The following is a 16,525-nucleotide window of genomic DNA, read 5'->3' on the forward strand; positions in this document are numbered from 1 at the left end:
TTTGACAGACAATGAGATCCTGCTGAGACATGTATAAGCATAACCTCTGGAATTATCTCCCAACTCACTTTGAAGTCTCTTAGCCATATAAACTCAATTGTCTTTACCTTTCCCACCTTTTGTTCAAGGTTTTTCTCCAGGTGTATTGCTAGTTGGTGCTTGGTAGTAATCCCTTGAAGCCAGGGAGGCTCATCCCTGGGAGTCATGTCCCATGTTATAGGGAAGGTAATGCATTTATATGCTGAAGTTCAGCTTAGAGAGAGACCCCATTTGAACAACAAGGAGGCTCTCAGGAGATAACTCTTAGGTACCCTATAGTATTGGGCTAAGTTTCTATTTCAAAAGTAAAAGGTTCATAAATACAGTCATCAATATCAAGGGTCCACCAATGGACCATTCTCCTTCACTAGTCATTGCCACTGTACTTGGGGGATTCTTGCTGTTCCATTAGAGAATATGCCAGAGCTCCCCAGGATGGGAATTCTACATTCTTTCAGTTATTGTGTGAATCTCCACCCACCGTGACAATGCCCCATGAACACTGGAACACATTTTTATGCCTTATGTGTAGGCTCCAAGTTAATGTCCTCCCATGTATCCTCCATCAGTGAGATCCACACAAATGATTGTCTCCTGCTATAGTTGTAAGCCTTTTGTGACCCAAAATATCTTCAAAAGTGAAATCAACAAAATAACCAAAACAATTAATAAGAAAATGAAATAGTTTTAAATAGTTTAAAAAATGTTTTAAATAGTTTTAAAAAATGAAAAATAAATACAAAAAAAATTTTAAGAAAAAAATTCAAAAATTTGGAATAATGGAATAATGAAAAAAATTTTTTGCATTATGTCTTTCATCACTGTAAGATCTATTATCTTGTATGTACAGTGACATTTTCTTCCATTTATTCCCCAGAGTCTTACTTTTTTCATTTTTTCATCAAAGAAGTTTTGGGTCACAGAAAAGTAATGTACAGAATATAGGGGATTCCCATATACTCAACATCCTCCCCCTTTCCCCTTTTCCCTCTTTAATAACATTTTGTATGTGGATGGTATATTTGTTACAACTGATGTACAAATATTGAAACTTATCTACTAACCACTGTCAAAGGTTTACATTATGGTTTACATTTTGGACCATACACTTTATAAATTTTGACGAAATTTTACATGCCTTTATCCATCATTGCAAGATCGTGTAAAATACTTCCATCACCCCCATAATGTCCCATGTTCCATCTAGTCTATTCCTGGCCCACCCCCCAGTCAGGGCCCATGGCAACCACCAAACTTCACTCCTTGAAGAACAAGATTCATAGTTACTTGCAACAACATTGAGGGCTCAACATACTGGTCTGGTCTTCTCTATTAGGCAGGCCTAATAGAAAGTCCCATGTTGTCGAGAAACTCTCGTTCCTCTATTTGAGAACACAGCAGGACTCCTGCTCGTTATGTGGGTCTCCACCCACTAATGCAACACATTATGACAAGATGAACATTCACACACTCCCTAGAAGCCTGACCCAGTTGTGCTGTGGCCCAAATGCCCTCACATCCAATACCCTAAATCAGTAATCCTCCCCTGCCTTATTGCCAAAAGAACATTTCCAACATTGTAGTTTCAAACACATTCCCACAAATCTCCAGTGTTCATTTGTTCCCTACCCCAACCCTCTCCCCAGTTTCATGGACTGGCCAATCCTCATTCCCCATCCTAGCCCCCTGGCAAACCAGCACTGCCCAACCCTATAATATTATTGCACCACTGTCATCCCCTTCCAAAGCACAATGGCACACTTGCAAAAAGGTCATTATATATTAATAAAAGGAGTAATTCAACAAGAAGAAATGAGTATAATAAATATTTATGCATCTAATCTGGGTACCCTAAGATACATGAAATACACCCTGGCAAACTGAAGAGTGAAGGAGACTTCTCTACAATAAGAGTTGGAGACTTCAGTATACAACTCTCAGCACTAGATAGAACATCTGGACAGAGAATAAATAAGGAAGCAGAAAGCTTGAATAATATGCCATATGAACTAGATCTAACAGACATTTTTAGAGAATTACACCCCCAAACAGCAGGATATACATTATTTTCAAGTGCTCATGGATCTTTCTAAAAGATAAACTATATTTTGGATCACAAAGCAGGTGTCAATAAATGTAAAAACAATGAAATTATCCAGAACACTTTCTCTGATCATAACAGAATAAGGTTGGAAATCTATAAAAGATGGAAAAAGAGAAAATTCACAAATATATGGAGATTAAACATAATCAGAAGGTCAAAGAAGAAATTGCAAGAGAAATCAGTAAATATCTTGAAACAAATGAAAATGAGAACACAACATATTAAAACTTATGGGATCCAGCAAAGACAGTACTTAGAAAGTAATTTATAGCCCTCAATGCTTATATTAGAAAAAGAGGAAAGAACTGTAATCAGAGACCTAATTTCACACCAGGAGGAACTAGAAAAAGAAGAGCAAGCTAATCCCAAACCAAGCCAAAGGAAAGAAATAATAAAGAGGAGAGCAGAAATAAATGAAATTGGGAACAAAAAAACAAAGGAATTGACAAAACCAAAAGTTGCTTTTTGAGATGATCAACAAAATTGACAAACCCTTAGCAGAATGACAAAGAAAAAAGAGAGCAGATGCAAATAAAATCAGAAATGAGGGAGGCAACATTATCTGACCCTACAGAAATAAGAGATATCATAAGTAGATATTATGATCAACTATATCCCACTAAGCTAGACAATGCAGACAAAATGGACAAATTCTTAGAAACACACAAACCACCTACACTGATCCTAGAAGAAATAGAAGACCTCAACAAACCAATCACAAGTAAAGACATTGAAACACTCATCAAAAACCTCCCAAAGATGAAAAGCCCATGACCAGATGGCTTCACAGGTGAATTCTACCAGTCATTCAAAGATAATCTAATACCAATCTTGCTCAATCTCTTCCAAAAAATTGAACAGGAAGAAATCCAATCAAACTCATTCAATGAAGCCATCATCACTCTAATACCAAAACCCAATATAGAAACTGTGATAAAAGGAATTATAGCTCAATGAATACAGATGCAAAAATCCTCAACAAAATACTTGTTAAGTGAATCCAAAAACACATTAAATGACTCATATACCACGATCAAGTGGGTTTTATCCAGGTATGCAAGGGTGGTTCAACACAAGAAAATCAATTAGCATAATAAACTTCATTAATAAATTGAAGAAGAAAAATCACATGATTCTCTCGATTGATGCAGAAAAGACATTTGACAAAATACAGCATCCTTTCTTAATGAAAAAGACTCCAAAGGACAGGAATAGAAGGAAACTTTCTCAATATGGTAAAGTGAATATATGAAAATCCCACAGCAAGCATTTTATTCAAACAGGAAAAACTGAAAGTTTTCCCCTATATTGGAAACAAGACAAGGATGCCCAATGTCATCAACATTATTCATTGTTGTCCCAGAAGTTCTAACTAGAGTAATTAGGCTAGATAAATAAACAAAAGGCACCCAAATAGGAAAGGAAGAAGTAAAAATGTCACTATTCAGTGATGATATGATTATATCTAGAAAATCTTGAAACATCTACAATAAAGCTACTAGAAGTAATAGACACATTCAGCAAAATGAGGGGATAGAAGATTAACCTGCAAAAATCTGTAGCATTTCTGTATATCACTGATGAGCAATCTGAAGAGGAAGTCAGAAAAAAACCTTCCATTTATAATAGCGACCAAAAGAATCAAATATTTAGGAATAACCTTAACCGAGAACCTAATGGACCTTTATTCAGAAAACTACAAAACATTGCTAAAAGAAACCAAAAAAGACCTAAATAAATGGAAGGAAAATCTGTGTTCATAGATAAGAAGAATAAATATAGTTAAGATGTCAGTTTCACCCGAACTGATTTATAGATTCAAAGCAATCCCAATAAAAATCACAACAGCTTTTTTTGCTGAAATGGAAAAGCTGATTATCAAATTTATTTGGATAGGTAAAGGGCTCCAAATAGCCAAAAATAACTATTAAAAAAGAATAAAGTTGGCAGACTCTCACTTCCTGACTTTAAAGCCTATTACTTAGCTACAGTGGTAAAAACAGCATGGTACTGACATAAAGATAGATATATTGAGCAATGGAACCAACTCAAGAACTCAGAAATAAACCCCCACATCTACAGTCAAGTATTGTTTGACAAGGCTGTCAAGCCCTCAGCTGGGTCAAAATAGACTGTTCAACAAGTGGTGCTGGAAGAACTGAGTAGCCATATTCAAAAGAAAGAAAGAGGACTCCTATCTCATACCTTATACCTAAAGTATCTCGAAATTATTCAAGGACCTAAATATATAAGCTATAACCCTAAAACTTCTAGAAGAAAATGTAGGAAAACATCTTCAAGATCTTGTGGAAGGCTGTAGTTTCTTAAACCTTACACCCAAAGTATGAGCACTGAAAGAAAAAAAATAGATAAATGGGACTTCTTCAAAATTAAACACTTCAGTTCTTCATCAGTCTTTGTCATGAAAGGAAAAAGACAGCCTACTGAATGGGAGAAAATATTTGGAAACCACATATCCAACAAGGGTTTGATATCATTTTACATAAAGAAATCATACAGCTCAATAATAAAAAGACAATCAACCCAAAAGACTTGAATAGATATTTCTCCAAAGAGGAAATACAAATGACCAAAAAGCACATGAAAAAATGTTCCACATCACTAGCTATTAAGGAAATGTAGATCAAAAATACAGTAAGATACCATTTCACCCCTTATGGAATGGCCCTCACCAAAAACAAACAAACAAACAACAAAAACAAAAACCAGAAAACTATGAGTGCTGGAGAGGATGTGGAGAAATAGAAACACTCCTTCACTGTTGTTGGGAATGTAGAATGGTGCAGCCTCTGTGGAAGACAGTTTGGCAGTACCTTGAGAAGCTGAATGCAGAACTGCCATATGATCTAGCAATCCCATTACTAAGAATATATTCAGAAAAACTGAAATCAAGGATATGAACTGACATTTGCACACCGATGTTCAATGCATTACTCACAACTACTAAAATATGGCACTAGCCCAAGTGTCCCTCAACCAATAAATGACTGAACAGAATAGTATATACATACAATGGAATTCTATTCAACTGTAAGAAGAAATGAAATTGTGATGCATATGACAACATGGTTGCACCTTGAGGATATTACGCCAAGTGAAATAAGCCAGATACAAAGGGACAAATATAATATGGTCTCACTAGTATGAACTGAAAACAATGAGTACACTCACCAAGGTAAACTTGAGTATTGCTTACTAAAAAAGAGAATGTAGATTAAGAATGGGAGCTGATGCTCAATGTATGTAAAATTATTAATAAGGTTTATTGTGAAAGTGTGAATGAAAATGAATAGAGTTAATGGTAACACATTATAGTGAGATAACTAATACTGTGGATATGTAAATAAGATTGTGGCTGAAAGGGGTAGTTGTAGAAGTAAATGTCTACTGAAAGGAAACTAGAGAATAATCTAGGATAGGTAAAACAGTGATTTTGGTGGAGGATGGAGATTTTGGTTAATAGTATAAATATAAGAAAGTTCTTTTACAAAGTGTTAAGACTATGGTATATATGGGGAAATTACAACGAATGTAACATGGATTATAGTTAATAGTAATATTTTAATTTTTGCAGCAATGGCAAAGAAGTTATTATATCAATTGTAAGAGACAACTATAGGTGATTATAAGGGGGTATGGGATTTTTCCTTTAGGAGGAATGGAAACATTCTAAAATTGACGTGGTGATGACAGTACTGCTCTGTGATTAAAATGAGACCCGTTCAGTGTACACTTTGAATGGCTTGTACAAACCTGGGACTGCATAACACAGGGAATATGGTAGAAGACGGACTGGGTTGACAGGACAAATACGAAAGCACTCTCTCATGAACTATAATAAATGTGTAATACTAAGACAGGGTGTTAGTAATCAGGTGGATTGGGGGGGAAATACATCAAAATATTAGTTATTTTGAAATAGATGTTCTTTCAGAGTTTGTAACAAAAGTTTCACAACAAGGCAAGGTGTCGGTGGTGGGGTGAAGTAGGGGAGCCCTGTATGATGATATGCATGTTTGTTTTGTAGGTTCACAACTTTTATTATACACTTATTGTTCATGTATGTTCATTTATGAGTGATATATTTCAATAAAATTTCATTTAACAAAAAGCCTTGGCAATGTGTACTAAGAAATTACCCTTTTATTCCTCTGATTATCCCATTCTCAGTGAAAACAAACATGAATTAACATCTCATTAAACTATCCTGCTTCGTAGGTAAGTGCCTTACCTCAAGGTTCCCAGAATATTCTTTATGAAGAGAATAAGATGCATTCTGATGCCATGGCATAAATTTCCCCTATAGTTGTCTTATCATCTTATGGCCTTATTATGTGAGCTTATTTCTTCTGCTGATTCAGGGGCAAAAAAGTCTGGCTTGTGATTTTTTTCCTGTCCCGCTCAGTTGTCTAAGCATACTCAGACATTCAACAGTTCATGAGTAGCAAGCCATTTAGTCTTGCAACCAAGAAAGGAAGGCCGTGTTTGGGGATTGCTTAAGAAACTATCTGCTTTTGATCAAAATAAAATTCAAACGCAAACCAATGTAGTGTATTGCCTATAATAAGCCTTGTCCCTTAGGGTCATAATAAAACTATCAGCTTCCTATGCCACTAGCTCTCTTTCCTTTCTCTCTCTCTCCTGCTTCCTCTCTCACTCATACTTACGTTCATTATTTTTCTACTCTTGTAGCTAATGTTTTCTATATTCTGGTTGCTTTCTTTAGACATCTGCTTTCTATAGCTGTTATCATATTGTATTCTTGAATTTTACATATGTATTTTTTATGCATAATTCGAAGAGAGAATCGTGTGTGTGTGAATGATTAGGCAGCTGGAGGACATACAGAGCTGTGCAAAATCAGGATGTGTCCCCCCGCCTTGATACCACTAAATGCATCTGCCAAGCATTGAGAGCCCAAGAGTGCTCCAACCCATATTTCTGTCAGCTCAGTAGCTGCGACCACTGCCTTGGGGCCATACATTGTAATTACCACAAGAAGCAGGGTGTGCAGATGCTAAAACTGGGCCGCTAAAATTCACATCTCAGCCGTGCAACTCACAACCTGTTTCTAAACCTTGAGAATGATACTGAGTCTCTCTTTTTCTCAGTTTCCCCACCTGTATACTGGCGATTTAAGAGGACCTACATGACAGAGTTGTTGAGAGACTTTGGAGAATTTGTGCCCATGAAGCCCCAGAACAGTAGTGGGCCTGTTTTATGCTCTCAAATGGGGCGAGGCATTATGAACCAGGTTTGGCTGTGCTTTACGTTTGCCTTAGTTGTGAACACTGATGTAGAACACAGCAATAGTACTTCATTTTTCTGGAAACCAAGTGGAAAATAATATTTTCTTGTCAGTTGGGGAATATGAGGTTCACCTTGGATAAGTGGTTTCCACAATTGCTATCTCTGGGAAATTCTTCAGGTCATCTAGATCCCCAAGTGATTTCTTATGGTTTGGAAAGAAAAAACAGAGGATGTAAGAGTAATGGATTGGCCTCAGAGGTAGGAGCTTTAAATACTGGCCCTAACTCAGCTGGGTAAACTTGGGGGAAAACTAACCTTTTTGAGAATCAGTTTCCTCATCTGAAAAGTTAAGATGTATCTGGAAAGAAAGTCTTTTGGAAATAATTCCGTTGGAGCAGTAATTCATAACATATACAATTTTAAGTCCAAGATAAGAAGAATTTAAATACACAAACAAAGCTATTAAAGTATCAGCACAAAGTATAGATGAATACCTACAGTGAGAAAGATGTTCTTATGATAGTCATTGAAAAGAAAAAATCAAATTTTAAAGAATAACTTCTACAAGTCAAAAAACTTAAGAAAATGGAAAGAATAACAGTACAATAGTGAGCAATGTTTAACAGTGTAACAGGCAAAAATAAATCCATGCTATATAAACAACTCTTAACAATCAAGAAAAAGAATGAAACACCAACTTAGGAATGAACACTGACTATGCAGCCAATCACAATGTGTGGGCCCCTTTTAGATCTTGATTCAAATAAACAAGCTGTAAAAAATTAGACTGAGAAGGCAACTAGAAATTGGAACACTTGGTATTTGCTGATAAAAATTATTATTGTTAATTCTCTCAGGTATGTTAATGGTATTGAGGGTATGTAGAAAAAGAGTCTGTATTTTTTAGAGATACATTCTGAATCTTTTAGAGATGAAAATGGAGTGATATCTTGGATTTATGTCAAAATAATACAGAGGTGGGGTGAATGTATGGGGTATAAATGAAGCAAGACTGGCCATGAGCTGGCAATTGTTGAAGAGCCTTAGGGCCTCCTTAGTCTGCCACCTTCTGTGTAATGTTTGAAATTTTCCATAATGACTCAAACACAAAAGTATAATACTGTTTACGAAAATGATAATATTCAAGACAATGCATTTACATGGGTACATGAATTTTTTGCCTCTCGGTGCACGTATGTAAAGCTGACCTCTGGTGGGCGAGAGAGAGGACTGTGGTCAGGAGAGGCCCATAGGGCACCAACTCTGCTGATAATTTCTTTATTTCCTAAGCTGGGTGAAACATAGAGTGATGATTGTCTCATTATTCTTTAATTTTGCACATCTTTATTATTCCTATATATTTTTAAATTTAAAAAATCACTATGCTCTTCTTTCGGTGTTTATAGAAAGACAAAACCATGAGGTTTAACAAAAGGAAAACTGAAGCAGACTAATAGGTATAGGCAAAAAGTCTACCTCATTTTCACTAAAAGAAATACAAATTTAGATGAGGTGTCAAGTTGCTTCCTAGCAAACTGGAAAAGTTTAAAATATTATAATAATCAGGATTGACTAAGGCATAGGGAATCAGACAACCTCATACACTGCTGGAAATACAAATTCTCTCAGTCTTTCTGGAAGGCAAATAGATAACACAAATCAAGACAAAGTAATTCTACTCCTAAGTATCTAGTCTGTAGAAATAATCAGAAACACAAAGATTTTTATTAAAGGATGTTCATGTAATAATGTTCTACAGGAAATTTGGAAACTTGCATGACTAACAATAGGCATCTAGTTAAATAAATAAGATTTTATGCAGAAATTAAAAATCATGTTTTTTAAGACTGTTTGACGACATGGAAAATATACATGGCAAAGAATCAAATTAAATTAAATTTTAAAAAGATAAATACCGTGCATAGAGCATGATCTCACTTTTCTGACCAACAAACCCATCTGAGTGTGAGAAATTTAGGTAGATGTCTTGGTCTGAGATTGCACGCCCCCTGTTGAGACGTAAGTAAGCTTGGGCAGGCCTGAGGAACTGGTGGGGCGCCCTCTGGGCTTCCTTCCATTTGCTTTGGGACACGAAGGAATCACATAGAAAATAACGTTCTAAGAGGAAAGGGAATTGTGGAAAACACATTCAGCTGGGAGGCAAAGCCTTGGAGTGAGAGGCTGCAGTAGTTCTGAGTCCAGGATGTCTGTCACCAGCTCCAGCTGATCGCAGCCTCTAGGAACTCTGAACTGGTCTAGGGGGAGAAGGAACTCTACGCACAGGTGGGAACCCCAGGGCACACGCGGCAGTTTCAGTGGGCCATAACAAAAGGTGACACAAAACGTGAAGGGAGACGTTCTTTGCTGCTGCACCCGGGGCCTTAGGCCTCAGTGTGTCTGGGCAGCTCCTGAGAGTCGAAAGCAGAGAAGCGCCCCAGAAGCAGCTCAGGGGCCTGGGGCCTGGCATCTGCATACAGGATGCCCCTGGGCTCCCCCTTTGGGAGGCAGCAAGATTTTTCACAGGGCTGAGGGCCTGCATTTTCACACGGCAACAGAACAGAAGGGACATTGCACACAATCCTAATTTTAAGCCCATTCCAGGATGGCAGGAGGAAGCTCAGATTATGACTCTCTCTGTGTTTGTCCAGAAAAGCGACCACAAGCAAAGAAACTGAAATGTAATTGGTGCTAATTATCTAGATGATTTCAATTTTCCTCTTTTGGGTGTGGGGTGTGACGGTGCCAGTTTAAAATGAAATATTTCGACCACTAAGATTGAGACATGACTAAGCATGCAAATTCATCAGGTTTCTCGTTCAGTGAGGATTTCAGGAAACTAGGGATTCTTCTAAGAAAGAAGACTTCTAAAGAAGAAGGAAAATACTGGAGTCTCTTTTCCTATTGTCATCAGGAAAATATTAAATATGCTATCTCCAAATCTCTCGTAGGTCAAATATTTTGTAATTTCATGAAAACCTTTGTAGGCCCATGATGGAAAATCTTTAACTCATCTAGAAATATGAACGTATGATAAATAACTTCTGCTGTGTATGTGGTATTTTGCTCACAAAATTCCATTTATCTCCTAGTGAAATTCACAAAAATAGTCATGGAGGCTGTTGGTTTAAACATTGTGTTTCCATTTACATTAATCTTTTCAACGCTCTCTGTGTAAGGAAGGATTCTGTCTTTATTTTAGCTATTAATATATCAAACTGTCTTATATTTCTCAATTAAACAGTCGTATCTGCTTTTACATATATCAGGCAACCAAACCTGACTCAACAGCAGGTTCATGTGATAACATGTGATAAATGTATGAAACTCCCAAGGGGAGGGGAAGATGGACCTTATCATAAGTTAGAAAGTATGCAAAAGACAATTTGAAATAGATACTAATAACATATTTGAAAACTGTCAAAGTAATACATTTCAGGATAGATGAAGTACTGTCTTTATCCAGGGGATAGCTACATTAGGAGCGTTGTTACTAGTTGAGATTTTTAACTTGTAGAATATCTGTTGATTAGGTGGAGCTGACTTTTAAATAAGAATATTCCTACATTATTCCAAATTTTTAAAATTACTGTCAAAATTTTATTATTTTTATAATAATTCTGTTAGTATTGGTAAATAGCCTTTCATATTTCAGTAATTTTCTTTTATTTTTATTTTACATTCGGCATCTAGAGGGTGTTTCTTAAAACACTTTTAGTATCTATGATATATTCATGCTTTTCATTCTTTACTTATGTAATGATTATAGTGAAAGATATTCTTGTTTTGAGTCATTCACACATTTCTGGAATGAACTACATGGTCATGTAGCATTATTTTGACATACCGTTAATAATTTATTTAGAATAATTTGTTCTTATTTCTCTACAATCTTTATTCGGTGTTGGTATTAAGGTTAAATTAATTTCTTAATATGAAATGAAGAGTTTTCCTTCTGTTCCTGTGGATTGGTGTAGTTAAAATAAGATTGGTATTATCTGTTCTTTGAATGTTAGTGTCAGTTGAAAATCCATATGAGCCTGATGTTTTTTAAACAGCTGATTTTTATCAGCTTCCCAAATGCATATAAAGCTGTTTTTTTTTTTTTCCTGTTTAAGTTGTCTATTTCTTTTTGGTCAAATGTTGTAGATATATTAGTCAGGATAGGTTATGCTATGCCTCAGGGAGAAAACACTAAATCTCAGTGGCTTAACACAATAAAAATTTATTCTGGCTCGTGTCACAGTATGATATGGGTCAAATAGCCATCCATCTTGGAGCTATGCCACCTGGTCTCTGAGGCCTCAAAATTGGCATGAGGAGAGAGGACTGGAGCATGACCAACAGATTGTCAGGGACCAGGTCCTGAAAATAGCTTATATCACTTATACTCGTATTCTTTTGGCCAGATCCCCATATCTTGGTTTCAACCTAATAACAAGGAGATTCTGTGGCCATGAAGAAGAGAATACAGATGAAACAAAATAGCATCTCTTTTCCAGAATAATTTATACTTTGCTATGAAATCATCTAGTTTCTCTAGATTTTCAAATTTGTTTCCATAGAATTACACATGTTCTTCTATAAACATTTTAATTGTATCTCTACCTCTGAATATATCTTTTTTTTTTTCTTTTTTTTTTTGAGGTGCCAAGGGCTGGGAATTGAAACTGGGACCTCATATGTGGGAAGCTGATGCTCAACCACTGAGCCACAGCAGCCTCACTGAGTTGGTTTTCTTCATTTGTTTTGCTTATTGTTGTTGTTTTTTTAATTAGTTGATCTCTTCTGATTTTTTTTTCTCTCCCCTCCCTCCCTGCCCCCAGTTGTCTGCTCTCTGTGTCCATTTGCTGTGTGCTCTTCTGTGTCTGCTTGTATTCTTGTCAGCAGCACCAGGAATCTGTTCTTTTTTGTTGCGTCATCTTGCTGCATCAGCTCTCCCTGTGTGTGGCACCACTCCTGGGCAGGCTGCACTTTTTTCACACAGGGCAGCTCTCCTTATGGGGCGCACTCCTTGTGTGTGGGGCTCCACTACACAGAGGACACTCCTGCATGGCCAACACTCCTTGCGTGCATCAGCACAACGCGTGAGCCAGCTACCACACAGATCAGGAGGCCCTGGGTTTGAACCCTGGACCTCCCATGTGGTAGGCAGATGCTCCATCCATTGAGCCAAATCTGCTTCCCTGTTGTTTGTTTTTGTTTTTTCAGGCTGCACCAAGGGCCCAACCTGGGACCTCCCAGACTTCCCATGTGGGAGGCAGGCACTCAATCTCTTGGGCCACATCCACTCCCCTGATTATACCTTCTTTGTCATTCTTAATTTTATACAATTTCTTTTATCTTTTTTGTCCTAATTTGGCCTCACCTGATATACTTCTGTTGGTCTTTATAAAGAAACAAGCTGTGGTAGTTTGTGAATGAATGTGAATTGAGAACCCCATCAAACACACAATCTTAATTTTAAGCCATGTGTCTGTGGGTGTGAACCTACTGTAACAGGACTTTTTGAAGATGTTATTTTTAGTTAAGGTGTGGCCAGTCTGAGTGAGGGTAGGTCTTAACCCATATTACTGGAGGCTTGATAAAGAGAACCTGGAAATCACAGATACCAGAAAGGAGAGGACATCACCATGGGATAGGAGGCAGAGCTACAAGCCAAGAAGGCCCAAAGATTGCCAGCAGCCAGCACCAGAACGCCACAGCATCTGGCAGAAAGCAAGCCCTGTTCTCTTGGTCGTGAACTTCTTCTAGTCCCAAAATGGTGAGTCAATAAATTCCCGTTGTTTAAGCCAACCCATTATGTGGTATTTGTCATAGACGTCTAGCAAACTGAAACATGAGCTTTTGTTTTTATTTCTTCTATTGATTTCAGAAATATATGTTAATACTATTTTAAATAACATGCGTTTTATGGCAACAAGCAAAAGAAAACCCCTGCTCCCATGGAACTTGCAACTCTTCTCCTTTCTTTCAGTCCATTTTATTGTTCTTATATCATAATTTGGATTCTTAATTCATTTACCTTTACTCTTTCTTTTTATTGTTAATAAAAGCTTCTAAGGCTATCAAATTTGTTCCAGTATTAACTGTATTTCAGAGGTTTTGGTATTAAGGGTTCACATTTTCTTTTCTTTTTAAATCATTTTTTACTCTGCTTTTGGTTTCCTCTTTGAATCAAGTTTTTTTTTTTCTTTTAGAGAGCACATTTTCATTTTCAAGGCACTAATTTTCATTATTTATTTCATCTTAATTTTGTTGAATTATTATCAGGAAACATAAAATCTCCACTTTTTAGAATTTATCAAGATTTTTCATTGTGACCAAGAACAAGATTGATTTTTATATAATAAATATTCCATGGAGTGAGAAGAGGATACATATTTTTTTGATGTAAGGCATGGTTCTATATAACTTGTTCATTGTGTTATTAAAATATCTGTGTTCATACATATTTTTTATTTACATAATAAATCAAATTAAATTCTCCCCCTATATATTTTAAAGATCTAGCTTTACTTATAGAATTTTGTTTATGTGTTTGATGGCTACATTGTTTGGAGCATAAAGTTTTTTTCTGCATAAATTACTCAATAGTGTACTCAGTTCTGTTTAATGTTTTTGGACTTGTTGCTTATTGATATTGCCATTCCTGAATTCTATTTGTTTTTACTTAGCTGGTATATCTTCTGCTATATCTTTCTTTTCAATATTTCCTTGCAACTTTGTTTTAGACAATATTGGGTACTGAATCATGTCCTTCCTGAAGACATGCTCAAATCCCAACCCTAGATCCTAGGGATGTGGTCTCATTTGTAAATGGGATCTTCAAATTTCCTATTAAGATGAAGCCAGATTGAAATCAGGTGGACTTTAATCCAATATTAATAGAGTCCTCATAAGTCAATGAAATTTGGGCATGGAAGGAGACCGAAGGAGAGACATGACCATGTGATAGAAGCAGAGATCGACTGCCAGCAAGCCAGAACAATATAGACTTTGGAGAAAGCATGACCTGCCAATACCTTGATTTTGGACTCCAGCCTCCAAAATGGTAAGATAATAAATTCCTGTTGTTTAAGCCACCCCATCTGTGGTATTTGTCATAGCAGCCCTGGCAAACTAAGACAGACAAGTTTCATTTTTTAATATAGCCACACAGTCTCAATTCATCAATAAAGGAAGTCAGCCATCACATTTTGTGTGGGGGCCTATATATTTAATTTTATTCTTTCCAATATATTATGTTTTCTTTGTATTTTGTTATCTTGTTATTAAATTTTTTTCCTCCTTCACTACTTTTTCTGCCTATGTCAAGGTTTTCTTCATTGCTTTATCAAATTTGGTAATTTAAAATTTATTTCTTTTAAAATTGTTGTGGGTACCCCCTATAATTAAATCTATACTTATCTATTTTATCAGAATATAATAACTATATCTGCCCAATTTATTTGTTCATTTCTCCCCTTCCCATACCTCAAGAATAAGAACGATTTTATTTCCCCCACTCCTCCAAGTGACCTGTCCTTTCTGCACATAATTCTTTATTCTTAAAAGTTTCAGGAATTTCAAAATGATACTGAAGCTCTCTCAAGGCAGCAAGTTAGAACATTTATAGGGTTCACGTTCTGTTTCCCTGCGTGTGTTTCACTCTTATGTGTTTCAGTACTGTCGCACATATTATGTGGTTCTCTTGTTGTTTAAGGTGGGAGGGTAAATTTATTCCCTATTATTCCAACAAGACCAGAAGTGAAAGGATCTGTTTCTTTTCTTTTCTTTTCTTTTTTCATACAATCTTTCCTCATACAATTTTGTGAACTCTGTTAATTTTTATACTCAAGTCTCTTTTAACTTAAGGAAATTTTCTCTCATAATTTAATTTTTACTTTCAATTTGCCTCCAAGTTCCAGAAGAAGTTCCACATGTTGAATTAATCTCTTTTTGGGTTTCCTGGATCTGTCCTCCTGTTTTCTTTTCCTTCATTAATCCCACCTCTTTGTATTTTGCTCTGTGCTCTGACATATTTTTCTAGAAGATTTTCCACACTACTAATTTGCTTCTTGGCAGCAAATGTACCCTCAGGTGCGTTGTTTGCCTGATCATGGTTTTGGGTTCCCTCAGCTCCCAAATGGGTCAGGCTGCTAGCGTCTCTGGAGCAGTAACCAGCCAAAAAAATGGTATAAGGCAGAACAGAAACCTTCTCTCATGGGAAAGGAGCAGGCAGCCTCTTTCTAAACAAGAGAAAATAAGGAGAAACTAGGTTGCTAGCATTTTGGAGAAATTAACTTTCTGAAATCCCACAGAGTACAGTATTATGACTTTAAATTATGGACATCTGACCACCCCATACTTTCTCGAGACATACTTGGACTTCTGTTTTTGAAGATCCCAGGTTCATTCATTCCTTGACTGGTAGAATGTTATAGTGTCCAATTGTTTGGACAAACACTAGCCTAGATATTTCTGTGGAGGTTATTTTGTAGATGGAATTAGCATCTATAATCAGTTGACTTTAAGTAAAAGAGGTTATCCATGATGATGTGGATGGCCCTCATCCAGTCTGTTGGCGGCCTTAAGAGCAAAGGACCAAGGGAGCAAAGGAGGAGGAGGAGGAACAACTCTGCCTCAAGACTACACTTCTGTCTGAGTTTCCGTTCTGCTGGCCTCTCCTACAGATTTTGGACTCAAGATTTCATCATCCTTTCTTACTGGAATTTTCAATGCCTCTCTGTCTTATAGATTTTGAACTTGTCACCCTTACAATCATGTGAGCCAGCTCCTTAAAACAAATCTCTTTATATATATACATATAAACAAAATCACATATTTGGAGTTTTGATAATTGTTATGAAGAAAAATAAAGCAGGTAAGGGAATGAACATGTTGGGATCAGGGTCCTTCTTTCATTTAAGATGGTCAGATAAGTTTTCATTTATCCAGTCCCTGAAAAAAGTGACAGTGGAAGGTGAGATGGATATTGAAGGAAAAACTTTCAACAGGAGGGAACAGCAAATTACATGGCCTCAAGGTGGTAATATAAAGAAAACTATATGACTAGAGCAGAATGAGCAAGGAGAAGGTGGTAGAGCTGAAGGCAAAGAAGTAGTTGGGAGC

This window comes from Dasypus novemcinctus, chromosome 11 (assembly GCF_030445035.2).
Source record: "Dasypus novemcinctus isolate mDasNov1 chromosome 11, mDasNov1.1.hap2, whole genome shotgun sequence".
NCBI classification, from domain to species: domain Eukaryota; kingdom Metazoa; phylum Chordata; class Mammalia; order Cingulata; family Dasypodidae; genus Dasypus; species Dasypus novemcinctus.